We start from the raw sequence: 13,723 nt of genomic DNA, 5'->3' as shown, positions 1-13,723 counted from the left end.
GGTAGCCAATGGTCTTGTCAGCCACTTGTGCAGTACCCAGTAATGGTCATCTTCAGACTTGTTCTCTGTACTTTTAATGAATTAATTCTTTCCAGAATGTGTGTTGTCATTGTTGGCTTTGGTTTGACTGCTTTGGATTCGTTATAGTAAAGGTGTATTCAGGTGAAGAACCGAAGAGCTGTTTTAGTTCCTTAATGGATAATAGATGCTCTATAAGTAGATGACTAATGAATCGGAACTACAGAAAACAATATGGATGAACATTGTTATTGCCAGAGATTTGGCTGAATATTTGCGATTGGTTAGTGGTACACCTATGAGTTGAGGCAAGCAAGTTTTACGTACTAAGATCACACATATTCGCGTTTGTTCCATTTTTTCCTCAGTAGGAATGTATCGATGTTCTCATCACATCCACTGTGATGACAATTTCACTAAGTATCAAGCTCTTCTGAGCTCTGTATGCACGGTCAACATTTTTTGTTGGGCATTTTATTATTGTTTAAAAAGAAACAAGTAGACTGTACTCATATAAGGCTTATTCAAAGAGGAAATATTTCATATTTCAAGGTCAACCACTCTTATTGCAGACTGTGACATTTTAGCAATGAGTCACAATGCTTACGATCTCACTGTGTTTACTCTCATATGGCATGTGGCTTGAACAGCTTGCTCCCTGCATGCTATTTTATAATTCTCTGTCCAATCTTTATATAAATATCCCCAATGCTAGGAATTCTTTCTTTCTTTATAAGCCTGTTTTACAATATCTGTTTAATAAGATTTATGCTCGAGCTGTCATTTCTGATTACGTTACTCTGAGTTTATAAAGCTTCCTTTCCAGTGGTCAACAGTATGAATCTCTGTGTGAATCTTAGTGCATTTCCTTTTTCTTGTAATGCATAAGTGTCTGAAAACTGATCAAAACAGCCATCCTTTTTTGATTGTATATTTTATTTCTGCCAAAAGGTTCAAACGTAATGAAAAAGAAATGTTCAATGAGAATAACACAGATTTTCCAGAAGAAGCAGGCCTATTTAACTTGTTTTGAAAGATGGATGAACACTATTAATTTTAATATATTCTATATATATATCTTCTCACTTGACGATTGTTATTTAAATATTTTGTTCTAGCTTATTGCTGCACTTATGTTGTAGAGTAGTTTCACACCAACACATGGATAAGTAACTTAATTATAAGTGGGCTTAAGCCAAATGTAATGGAAATAATGTTTTCTTACCAGGAGTCTGCGTAGTCTCAGATACGATAATAACCTGGTTGAGTGGTATGTATTCCATATGCCACATTGAAGCAGAATATTCTGAATTTTTGAACTTTTTAGAATTTTGCTTTAGATCACGTTGCAGAAGCCATGAGGTTTGTTGCGATGCAGTTTGAAGTCATGACAGGCAGTGTTTGTGCCAACTGTGACATTTTTGGAAGCTCTGCCACAGAAATTATGATGAACATCTGTGTAAATTTGAGCAAAATTATAGATCAAAATTAGAGAAAGTTTTTTATTTGTATCTCTAACCAATATAAATGTTTGCACTTAATATTAGTTTTTGATGAGTTATAAGACTGCTTGTAACTTCTTAGTCACTCATGCCATTTGAAATTCACCTCTGTGCAAAGGGCTGTCTATATCTATTAGCACTTCAGAAAGAGGGCCAAAACAGTAGTTGGACGGTTGATGAGGTTGTGTTGAGTACTCCACAAACCTCGACTGCATTCACTGAGTAGGTCTGTACCCAGGAAAAAAAATCACTGCCTCGTTGGGACTAACTCTGGAGTAATATGCAATTCAGTGCAAGTAAGGAGTCGTAACTTTGGGTTTACAGTCGTAAAGCAGGACCTCAGGCTCCTTGTTGAAACTCTTCTCCACTGGAATCCAATGAAAATCAACAATGTAAATCCCAGTTTTCCTGTGGTCACATGCCAGAGGCAGTACATAGGGTGCTGAGAATAACGTGTGGTGTAGGATTGCCTTCGATCATTTTGCTGTACTTCCATTTGTCTTTGGTATCCTGTCTTAATTGCTACCTCATTAAATCAAAAATTAGTTGGGAGTGGCATAGTGGAAGGAACTAAAAGACCAACGTCTCTTCTTATCTAAAGGCTGGTGGTATGTAGCTGGTGTTGGGCAAATTCCCAGGAGAAAAGTTACTGCAGCTGCACATCATCCAGAAGTTTTACCAAAGCCATCAAAAACTGATTGCTTGGTATGAATATGGGAAGGGAGAGTCTTTAGAGCTGCTCTGCACAGCTATTCAGAAAAGTCTGCCTAGTCTAGAAGAGTAAAAAGAGATGCTGGTATAAAATATTATAGGGTATTATTTTTAAGATTCTTAATCAGAATAAGTGATAGGTATTGTTCAGCCTGAGCCCTTTGATGCATACTATTGTTAACATTAATTTTAAATCCTTTCAAAAACATCTTCAAAATGTCTATTAAAATATTTAATTGCAAGGTGCTTTTTCTTCTTTTTGTTCTTCATCACTCCCAAATATATTGTTCTTTATCTCAGAAAATGAAGCACTTCTGACTTTGACAGCCCATCCAGGGAAGGGAGACAATCAAACGGTGCAGAAGGGTGAACAGCAGCAAAGCATTCAGAGTCCTGAGACTGGGAGGTTAACTTCTGTGTATTACAGGATTTGTAGGACTTGGAAAAGAAACTGACTACTTGTAATTCAGCATTAGTACCTGAAAGCTTCAAGTTATCTTTATTGATTGTAGTTGTTCTCAACGTACCAGCAGAGGGAGAAGGAGTAGAAATATTTACTGGCATCTAACCTGAAGGAGATTCTCCAAACTATGAAGGGTGTTTAAGTACCCAGCTGTCAGTGATTTTTTAATGGGAAATAAATACCTTGCCACTCTTTGGGGCTTTCAAAATTTCCCCTCATGCATTTATCCTAGTTTTCCCCTTTCCACACTCACTGGATTGATTCTAGAAGATACGAGTCTCCCGTGCCCAGAGAATTTGATCGCAGGATGTTGGCTTCCTTCTCCTCTGATGGAGAAGTGGAAGTAGAAGCCGTCAGCCAGCACAGGCTCTCAGGTGGAGAGAATTAGCAGCTGCATCATTGCTGAGGATGGGCACCATGGGACATGTATGCCAGGGAGACGCCTGGTGCATTGCTCACAGCCAGTGAGCAGCTTTGCACCAGCGCTGAGCCCAGCAGCAAGTCCTCCTGCTTCCTGATACAAAGAGAAGGTCACAGGAGCAAAAAGCCCTTATCACTCACGAGGCAGTTTAACGCACAGAGGAGAGGGGCTGTCCTTGGTGTAGTTCTGATTACCAGGGAAGCACTGATGGGGAACTGAAGGCAGATGGGAAATCTGAGTGAGACTGATGATGAAGTGACAGGGGCTACTTCTGCAGGAAAGAAAGAAACCTGGGCAGCAATTTAAGTGTGGTAGACTTTGGAAGGGCAGACCTCAGCAGGCACAGGGAGCTGGGAGGTAGGATCCCTTGGGATGATGATCCAAGGGATAAGAAAAGGCAGGTTCTGAAGGAGATCCTGTCAACACACAGCAGCAGAGCATCCTCCTGCATGGGATGGTAGCAATAGAATGGGAGCCATTTTGGAAAGATAGGGAGCTCTTTTAGGAGCTGAAAACCTGAAGAAGTTGTACAAAAGTAGAGACAGAGACACTTGACGAGAAATGACAGTGAAGGCAAATAAGGGTAAAATGAACAGCCTAAGGCAAAAAATGTGTTTCATTTTGCAAGATAAAAAGCAGGAGGAGGTAGTGTTATAAATATGTTGGAAATAAGAAGATAGGAGAGAAAATATAGATCTAGAATTTGACAGAGATGTGGCTGCTAACAGAAGTGTCTAAAGCATCCTGATAACTCGGTTAATTTTGACCAGAGTATAGAATAAGGAGCCAGAACAGAGAGCAAACAGGCAAGAGTTTATTTGTATCTGCTAGATAGGTCAGGGCACAGGATCTGAGGAAATTCTCCTTAGAATTAGAAAGAATTAATCAAACCTATTTTTGAACAAGTAGCAATTATTTTTAACAGCTTGTGGAGCTCAGAGGAGGTCTCAGAACTACCAAAATGCAAATATAGATCCTAAAAATAAACGGAGAAGAAATGCAGTCTAGTGTATTATTGACTGAAAAGCCTAACGTGTTCTCAGGAAGATTTTCAAATTAATTAATGAAAAAATCAATCCATAATACTTGGCAGAGGTGACTAAAATCAAAACAAAACAACCATTATGGATTTGTCAAAAGCATATTGTATCAGGTTAGGCTAATTAACTGCCCGGGTGGGTAAAGGGGAGCAAATAGTTATGGTACGCCTTGACTTCTGAGAGAAAGAAGCCCTGTATTTCCATAGCATCTGCACAAGCTGGAGAAGCGTGCCTATGTATAGATGCACATACATACTGCATCTATGCACATACTGTGAGTAAAAAATGCAAAGCTCTTGTCAAAGAGGGAATCTCCACCCGGAGCACGTTCGCAGGGGGGCCATGGAGAAGAGCCCTGCTCCACGGGGCGCGCTGCGCTTTGGGGCGCTGACACGTGAACGGGGAGATGTTTTCAGCTCCTTTGTTATTTGGTTGGCTTGACATATTAGAAGTCTGGACAGGGAGAGATTTCTTTACCATTATCGGAAAGTTAGTTACAAAGATTCACTTTACAAAATAATACCCAAATAAGTTTCAGAAAGGTCTTCTGCTGTATACAACAGACAGCATGAAAACACAGGTAAGCACAAAAACAAAAAAAAACACCAAAACCCACAAGCTAAACCAAAGGATCAGAATAAAGCTAGTTAGTCCAATCTCATAATTAACTTTAACGTGCTCTAACTAATGACTCATGATAACTTGAACCTGTCTGTGACTGCAGTATTGTTCCATTTGAAGGCAAAGCCACTTTTTTGTAGCCGGTAACACGATGTACAGTGACTAGCAACAAAAATTAGCATCTTGGCAGGGTGATACGAATTCATCCAGAAAATAAAAGGGGTGTCATTGACACCATCTGCTGCACATGAATCAGGATTGAGGAGAGCAGCTGATGCCTGCAGCCATCCATACCGAAGGGCTGCTGGGCGGCGAGGCGGGGGCCAAGCACACCGAGGGGCTGCCCGGCCGGTGGGCTGGGGCGGCGGGGCAGTGGCCAGGCTCCCCCACGAGCGTTTCCCAAACATCTTCCTTTGTGCTTGCCTTTCTTCCTTTTCTTGTTTTCAGAAACAGGAACGTAGGGGCACGCTGTAAAAGGTAGAGGTGTTGGCGTGATGCTGCCTTCACTGCGAGCTCCCCGGGGGCAGCCGGAAACGGTCTGCTCCGTGGCTGTTCCCTGCAGCCGGCACTGGGCGTAGCGGCAGTGCAAGGGGCTGAACGCCCGCCCCGTGGCAGCCTGGAGCCTGCAGAGGAAACAGGATGAGGCCAACGTGGCTACTCAAATTCAGGTTTCTGTATTGCACGTGTGTCTGCATGTACAGGAAAACCACAGTGTATGCCTACATGTAAGTGGAGTGGGGCTGGACAGCTACCCTCCAGGACAGCCCCTCCTGCGCGTGCTGCAAAACACATGTGTTGATGCAGGTTAAGCAGGAGGGCATGTGCTTGCCGTGTCGGGAGCCGTAGCCACAGCGTTACTGAGCTGCATTTTCTTCATCTGGAAGAGGCAGCAGCATTTTGGGACGAGAAGCACTCAGGGCCGGCACATTGGTGCCACACGTTGCCAGCTCAGGGGACGCAGAGAGGGAGCGGCCTGCGGGCCTCAGGGCGGTAAGGCGCGGGTGGGCACGCCTTGCCCTCTGAGCTCCACCAAGGTGCCGGGAAATCTCCAATCCCAGCCCAAACCTCCTGAAGGCCAATTTATATTTACCCTTTCTAAGCAAATATTGTCACAGAATTTGTTTCCCGTCCCTGGCATGTTTGCAAAGAACAAACATTTCCCCCGGAGTCGTCTCTTGTCCGGCAAAACCAGCCGAGTCCTGTTACGCCTCCGTGTTATCTTTAAGGTACTGAGCTAGATTCTGTCAATCTTATTTACATGAAATAAAACTTTACTGCACAGTTGGCTCTTTTAATGTCAATGGGACAGACACAGGGAGAAATAACAAATCGATAGGTCTGCCTCAAAGCCCTGAAGTCAATAGGAATTTTATTTTTACATCATTGCATTTTGGACTGAACCCAGCAGCAGTAGGGATGGGAGGATCTGGGTTTGACAGTTTATATAATGAAATTCTCACAGACACTGAATTCATATGGGTGAAATTGAGCTTGGAGGAAAACAGATGAAGTTCTGGCATTTTAAAATGTAATAACGTTTTCTAATAGTAACTGGCAAGCTGAGTTTTGGGCAGGTTGTGGGAAAAGGCATGCTTTAATGATGGTGCCAGAAGGGGCTCGCACCCAGGTACAGATTCCCATGGCCACAAGAGGGGCCCTCCTCAGCGAGAAGGGGCCCTGAGACGTTTCTCCAGCTCTGAGACAGAAACGAGCTGCAGAGGGGAGCTTTGGAAAGCGAGAAAATCCCAGACCAAGCATCACTTCACTGGGGTTAGGGACTGTCACTGAAAACGTGCACATCAGCACAGTGCTGCGGCCGTGCTGTTGTGATTCCCCTCCGTGCTTTCCTCTATGCCTCCGGCGTGCCAGGCCCCGCTCAGCAGGCCGTCGGGCCTGTCCTTCCCGGCGTGCTCTGACGCCCTGCAGCCTTTGCTAACTGTGGGTGAAGGGTTATTCGAAACTCCTCAACTCTATGAAAAATGGAATTTTGGTCAGAAGACTGACAGGAACAGCTTTTTATGAAACGTGAAGCCCTTTGTTCTGACATTTTTAGCAGGGAACTTCTTGCCTTGATGCTTTCAAGTGGTGCTTTTCTTTCTAAATACGGCCTTACGCTTTTATACTGAGAGCATGATAACAGTTAACTGACCCGAAAATGAAAGGAGAAAAAATGCGATCTCATGTGGAACGAAACATTTTATTTGATTGAAACGCTGTTTTCATTTCTGATGAACAGCCACGGGGTCGCACTTTGTGTTTGGCACGGAGCAGGCGCCGGCTCAGAGCTGCGGCTCCGCCGTCGAGCCCAACCGGGCCACCCCTCCTTGGCCAGCGCTCCTCGGCGCTGCCGTGCCCGTGCCAGCAGCCAGCCCCATGTGCTCACGGGGACCGTGGCTGCCTGAGCCCCCAGAATATTCTTGGTACCTCGCGGGCTGAACCGCAGCATTCAGCGTGATGCTGTGATGCGCCAGCAGCAGCGTGTGGTTGACCCGGGGACGGGGGGCTGCCCACCCGCTCCTCCCCACCCCTGGAAGCCCTCCTTGCTCGGTAGGTGCCCCGAGCGCCCGCCCTGCTCCCTGCAGGTCAGGACACTTTCAGGTGGAGAATGTGCGGATTTGGTGCCTCTGGAATAAGATCTGGGTGACGCAAACATTCTCATATTTCGTTTTCAAATAATTGCATCTTACACAGGCGAAATTACCTATGATTGAAAACTAGCAGGACAAACGGTAACTGGAAGTCGGTGTAATTTTTTTAACGGTTCACTGAACCATTTAAAGCAGGTATTGGCTTTTACATTATCATAAATTGCTATATGTAGTGGGAGAGCCAGGCTGTGGGGTTGGATGATTAATAGTAGAAGACAGAGCTGCTTGAAATTGAAACTTGATACCCAGTAGAATATTTATTTATATACAGTACTGTTGATAATTGATATTATTGTTCCTGTTCATAGCTTCTTCCTGAGAAAATTCACGGCGTGTGGAGGTGTGTGCCACGAGGGCTGGCTCTGCTGAGTGCTGAAGCCAGGACAGGGCAGGATGCGTTTACTTAAATATATATTTTTGTTTCCAATTTTAGACCTACAGTGTATTTTGAAATTAAGCACACGTTCTGATAAATGTATAAAATACAGAAAAGGAAAAGAGAGAAAGAAAGATGCAAATATGACCTCCATCCTTAACTGCCAGTAGGAACATCACTCACTTGTATGTTTTAAGCCATCTTAGTTAAAGCTAAGAAGTGCTTAGATTTTTTTTCTATGCATTTCTTTTTTAAATGCTTTCACTTGGAAAAAAGTAACATTTAATTTACGAGTATGTTCTGTAAAATTGACTTTCTTCCCATTTCCCGTGTTTTGAAAGCTTACTGCTTACTTGAGAAAAAACACTTTGATGTCATGGAAATAATGAACAATAATAAACCCTTAAATAAAGAGAATTTTAAGAACTTTAAATTTTGTCCTTGAAATGGCTGTTATGCCATTTATTTTACTTCATTCCTTTTTTAGTGCTACTGAAAGTACAAAGAGAGTAAAGGGGAGAGCCAACAATACCCTGAGAATAAAAACTAAAATATTTTTATGGGTATTAATTTATCCGTTTTGTAAAAATGAGCTAGAAAGACCGACATAATTCCATGAAGATTGCCATTAAAGAAAAAAAAAAAAAGGAAAAAAGAACGCATTTAGTCATAAAATAAGGTTAGAGAAGATTTTGGTGTTGGCGTGCAGCAGCAGCTGCCGGTGCCTGGGCTGAGCCGTGGCAGCCAGCACAAGCGGCACCCATGGGCAGCAGGCGCCCGGCGCTTCTCGTCCTGCCAGCCCCGGCACAACACCGCCAGCCCTGCTGCTGGCTCCGAGGGAGAGGGGAGCGGTGCTGCCTTCCTCCCACCCGCAGCCTCCGCCAGCCTTTTGCCCCGCCAGGAGCCGTAGGTTCCCCCTCCTCTGCATGCAAGCGTCTTGGAAACGCGGGAACGTCGAGCAGGATGGAAACGAGCACATCCTCGGGGGGACCAAGTGCACAGCGGCATCCTGCAGCCCCGTCTCCTCCGCTCCAGCCCCGGTCTCACCCACCGGTACTCGTCAAAGGGTGAAGGTGTCCACGTGTAGAGCAGAACTGTAAAATATAATGAAAATCAGTGTGGCTCCAGTCTTCCTGTTGGAAGGAGAATTGAATTTCTCAGGCAGGTGGCAGGGAGATGTTGACAAACCATAAAGTAATTGCGATAAAAGTGACCTTGAAAAAAAAAAAAGCTGCTTGAAAGAAATGCCTGTGTGCTGAGATTTCCCCCCCAAAAGTTGACCTGCTTCTATCCGCCTGGGCCATCCATTCCTCTCCTCTTTCGTGGGCTTTCTGCAGCTCGGCTGTGTGGGGCGCGAGGGATGAGCTTCCTTCGGTGCGTGCCGCGGGGTGGAGCAGTGCCCAGTGCTGCGGCGCCCCAGGGCCTGGAGCTGCCCGTGAGCACACTGGCTGCACATCAAGCCGGACTGGGAGAACGGGGAGCTTACTAGGTTTGATTTAGGACATTTACTTTAATGTTCAGCTGATGTTCTTTTCCATTCTTTGGATTTGTCCCTTGTTGTCTGTTCTGCCCCTGATGGCGTTACGTTGATGCTGCGTTTTGGAGAGCGGGGTGTGTACGAGGAGGGTTATGGAAGATATCATGTCTGAGCAAAGGGGACGGGGCTGGGTGGCCCCGCTGCAGCTCCAGTGCCCCTTGCAGGCTCAGGGCACTGCAGGAAGAACCATGTGTGTATGGCAGGGATGCACTTGTGTGAGGAATCTGCACCTTTATATTTCCGCAGAAGCAAACAAGGCTGGTCGTTACAAGGCCGGTCGTTACCAAACACTACGGGAACGGTCCGTGTCCCCGTGCTGCGGTGTGCGCGGGCCGTGGCGGGGCAGGGGAGCCCCGGCCCTGCGGACCTGGGCTGTGAAGAGGGCTAGAAATGAGCAGGGCCTCTCTGGGTGTCCTCCAGCTCTGTCTCTGCCGCACACCGGGAGCATCCCCTGGCTTCCCAAAACGTTTCTGGTGTTACCAGGGCTCCGGTCTGGCGCTGCCTTTAGTGCTGTCGGACCCCCAGCCTTCCGCAGCTGCTAATTTCCTCGTGGTTTGTACTTGTCCGTGTGCCTCTTAGTTGCATTTATTCCTTAATTATCTTGCAGTAAGAAAGTAATGAGTTCGTGCAGTTGCTAATAGGGGCACCATAATATTTACCCTCTTTGGCAAGAGATATATTGCAAAGTCCTCAACGGTATTAATTTTTCACTGTGAGAATATTACATTATGCGAGTTCTGGAATCTGCAATGAATACATTTAAATTCATTACTTATGCACAATCCCCATCAGCCCACTGACTTGATTATTGCTATTATTGTGACACTAATGTTTCTGTCAAATTTCAGTTTACTCAGTTTCAAAATCCAATTTAGGATTAGCATAGACATTTCCTCGCCTGTGATTGAAAGTGACAACTAGTGTGAAAATTGCTTTGAAAATTCCGGTTTTGTGGAAGTTATCTTGCAGCACTTAAAAAAAAAAAACTGCTATGGAATTATAAAAATCTCCAGATAGTAAAAAAAAAAAAAAAAACAAAAAAAAAAAAAGTGAATGGGTTGATTTTTGGGCCCTGTGGCGTGACTCCGTGGGCGCTGCCCCTCGTGCCGCCCGCTGCCTCGGATGCATTCTCACAGCGTGTCCTGTCCATGGGCTCACAGTTTGTGTTCAGGAGTTTCATCTGCAGAAAGTTAACATACATTTAAATGATTTAGCAACATTTTACCTTGCTAATTGCAAAACTGTACGCGATATTTTTGCTCTTAGAAGGTGCTTTATTTGGCAGGAAAGTGCAGCCAGAGCCGCTTTTATCTGCCTGAATTTGCTCTGACTGCAAAACCCGTCCTTTAGGCCGGCCTTGGTGATGCTGACAGTTCGATTTGGCTCCAGCACAAACCCACCGACAGACGGACAGGCTTGTGTTACCTGGCGTTCCCACGAGCACCGAGCTGAGCCCCACCAGCTCCCTCCTTAGTGCAAGCTGGAGGCTCCACATTTCACAAAGAGGAAGGGGTTTCTGCTAAACCTCTTTAATTGTTATACTTCTGAATGCATTAACATCCATGAAACAATGTATCTGAGATGATGAATAGGACATTGAAAAATTAATTCTGCACGGAGTTTTTTTTCTCCGGTAACAAATTGTAGCTGTCATAGGTGCAGCCCCCAAAATATTTTATATCAGTTCCTGTTGTAGTTTATGCTGAAGACATTTAATGCTGATGAAAATGTCATAGTAACAGATTATGTTACTGCTCATTGTCCCAGCTTCTCATATGAGGAACGCATCTTTATGATAACTTAGATGATGTGAACACTTGAGTGCACCCTTTGAAAGGCCATGTTTATCCCAGAGGAAGAGGTTTCTGTGTAAAAATCCTATAAATGCTCAGTATCTGATGCAGGTGAAGTAGGACTAAGCTGACCCAGGAATGGTGTGCCTTGGGCTCACCCTCCACCTGCTCCTGGGAGGCCAGCAGGACTGCTGAAAAAGCTGCGTACATTTTATAATCTCTGCAGTCCCACCTCGGTTTTTCTGAGATGATGCACTCCCAAAAGGGAGCTCTTGGTACTGCCCAAACCACTCAATTGAGTTGGGGCTCTGCTGTCGCAGTTAGCTGTTGTTTATTTTGGGAATAATAAATCAATAGAAAAACATCCAGCTCATTAAGAATTCACTACCTTAAATTGAATGCTTGCAACCCGTTTTAGGTATGTAAACTAGGTGACACCTTAATTGCAAGGTCTGCAAAGCAGAGTCCTTGTGTTTACTCTCTTCGCAAAGCAGCATGCGTACATCGTCAGCTTTTAACTGATTTAAAATTATTAAATATTTTATACAGAAATTCATGTCCACTTGTCTATTATCTGGGCGATCATTGTAGTGTTTCAGAAGTGTCTATCCCATTTTTCTCATATCCTGATTTGCATGACTGTAACTAGACTAACAATGGAATACTGAAAAAGCCTGCCAATATGTATTTTTATTAATTCATGATACTTTAACTATTGTTAGTAATTGGAAATACAGCACTAAAACCTGATATTGTCATCTAGCATGAATTGGGTAAAGCAAGGGATTCTTCATGTGCTACAAAGACACTGGTGGCGGCAGGCAGAGGACCCCAATCACCCTCTGCACTGGTTCATCTCAGCCCCCAGGTCTGTCTGCGGCAGCGACCAGGCAGTCTGTCTGTCTCGTCGATGACAATTCCCATGATTTTTCCATGCTGTCAAGGTACTTGGTGTTGACCTCAGCTCCTGTAATGATCTATTGTGTAGTTATAAAGTTCAGCACGGTGATGTTGAGGCTGGAGAGCTTTCTTAAGAGCTTTGATGCTGCCTCTTGCAAATTAAGCTTCAAAATTCTCCTGAATTTCTCAATCATATAATTCTCTTTGGCCAGACATTTAAAAAAACTTGATAAAAAGATACAAAGCAATCAAGCCCCACAGTGTTCCTTTTAAGTTGTTCCCATGGTATGCACCCCTCCCAAGTGAGAGCAAATGCTGATTTCTAGCCTGGTTTTGTTCAGTTTCTGGTCCCATGTGTCTTGTTACACTTCTTTACTTTGATTTTAAAAGCTACCGACCTTCAGAAATGCCTTTTCTGTGCAGATTTTGGGTTCAGCCTTCTCTTGGATAAAGTAAGACAGGCTGAGTTTCTGAAGCCTTAAGTCTTGAGAGTTTGTTGTGACTCATTTGCCAAGTCCTTTTCTGTGTTTTTTTTTTTTTTTTGTCAGGTCACATTAGGGAATATTGCATAGGTCACCTGCCAGCAGGGTGCTGGCCCCTTGTGCGTGGCGCTCATTGCCGGCGGGCTGTCACCCTGCTTCAGCCCTGCACGTCGCGGGGCGGTGTGCCGCCCTGAAACACGAGGCAACCTCTTCAAAATACGGACAGCGAGCTGGGAACGTGAGAGAACTTGTTCCAAGCGGGTCTTTGCTTTCAGCTTATCAGAGAGGAAGGCCCAGGTTCAATGGATAATGTACCGTAGCAGATAGGAAAACAGATACAGGCAAAAGCATTTTTGTGTTTTAAAAAATCTTCGAAGTGGCAGAAATTCAATGGGATAAAGGGTGTCCGGCATTAATTTTAAATTTTACAATTTGGGGGAAAAGGAGTACGTGTGCAGAAAGTGAATCGTGAGTCTAAGACAGCATTATTTTCCTTCTCCATCTGCTTTTTGAGGGAGGACTTGCTGCCTCTGTGTAATTGTGCAGCTCTTCCTCCTATGTGACGAGACTGCCAACACCTCTGCAATGAATGCGATCAGCTCTGCAGCATGGACTCAGGAGGTGGTCTGCTGCTTCTCTTCTTCCTGAGAGGGTCTCCTCTGTGTTGTTTATTCGAGCTTTCTGCTCCGTGAGCCCCGCATCAAACCTCTCGCTGGACGGTTCGTGAGCGGGCTCCCCTCGTGCTGCGGCCGAGGGCCCGGCCTCCGTCAGGGGCCGTCATTGCTCTGTGCACAGCGCCCGCTCCCCTTGCTGCATACTGTATTGCAGTGCCAGGAGAAACCTAACGCAAACATTAATTGAAAACATATTTGTGGTCATTTAAATAATTCATAAGCTTCTGTCTCACAATTAGCTCAAACCCAGGGCAGGGCTTGGCCTGCCGGCCTCACAAAGGAATGGTTTTTGTAACTACACCGGTGGCCGGGGCCGGTGGGGCAAGTGCTGTGTGTGTATTAACACGGGCACCAGCTTAGAATCTGTAGAGAAATGCGGTAACGTCTGTGGTAACATCTTTTACGAAAACAGCTGAGCAGCTTTATATCTGGTCAAAATATTTTCAGTGTTTTTAGTTTAAAAAAATAAAAATAAAAAAGACTTTTCCAAAAGAATTTCACATTTCTTAGCCAGCAGCTGTGGATTCTCACATCAGG

At 44.7% G+C, this 13,723-nt stretch overlaps 1 long non-coding RNA gene across 5 annotated transcripts in view; it reads left to right on the top strand.

Annotated features, from left to right (window-relative positions):
- Positions 1-13,723, top strand: part of LOC310880132 — a 155,134-nt gene that overhangs the window by 77,154 nt on the left and 64,257 nt on the right. The gene's annotated exons all lie outside the window — the stretch shown is intronic.

Source organism: Anser anser (genome assembly GCF_964211835.1).
Source record: "Anser anser genome assembly, chromosome: 12".
Lineage (NCBI taxonomy): Eukaryota > Metazoa > Chordata > Aves > Anseriformes > Anatidae > Anser > Anser anser.
This window is presented reverse-complemented; position numbering and strand designations above follow the sequence as displayed.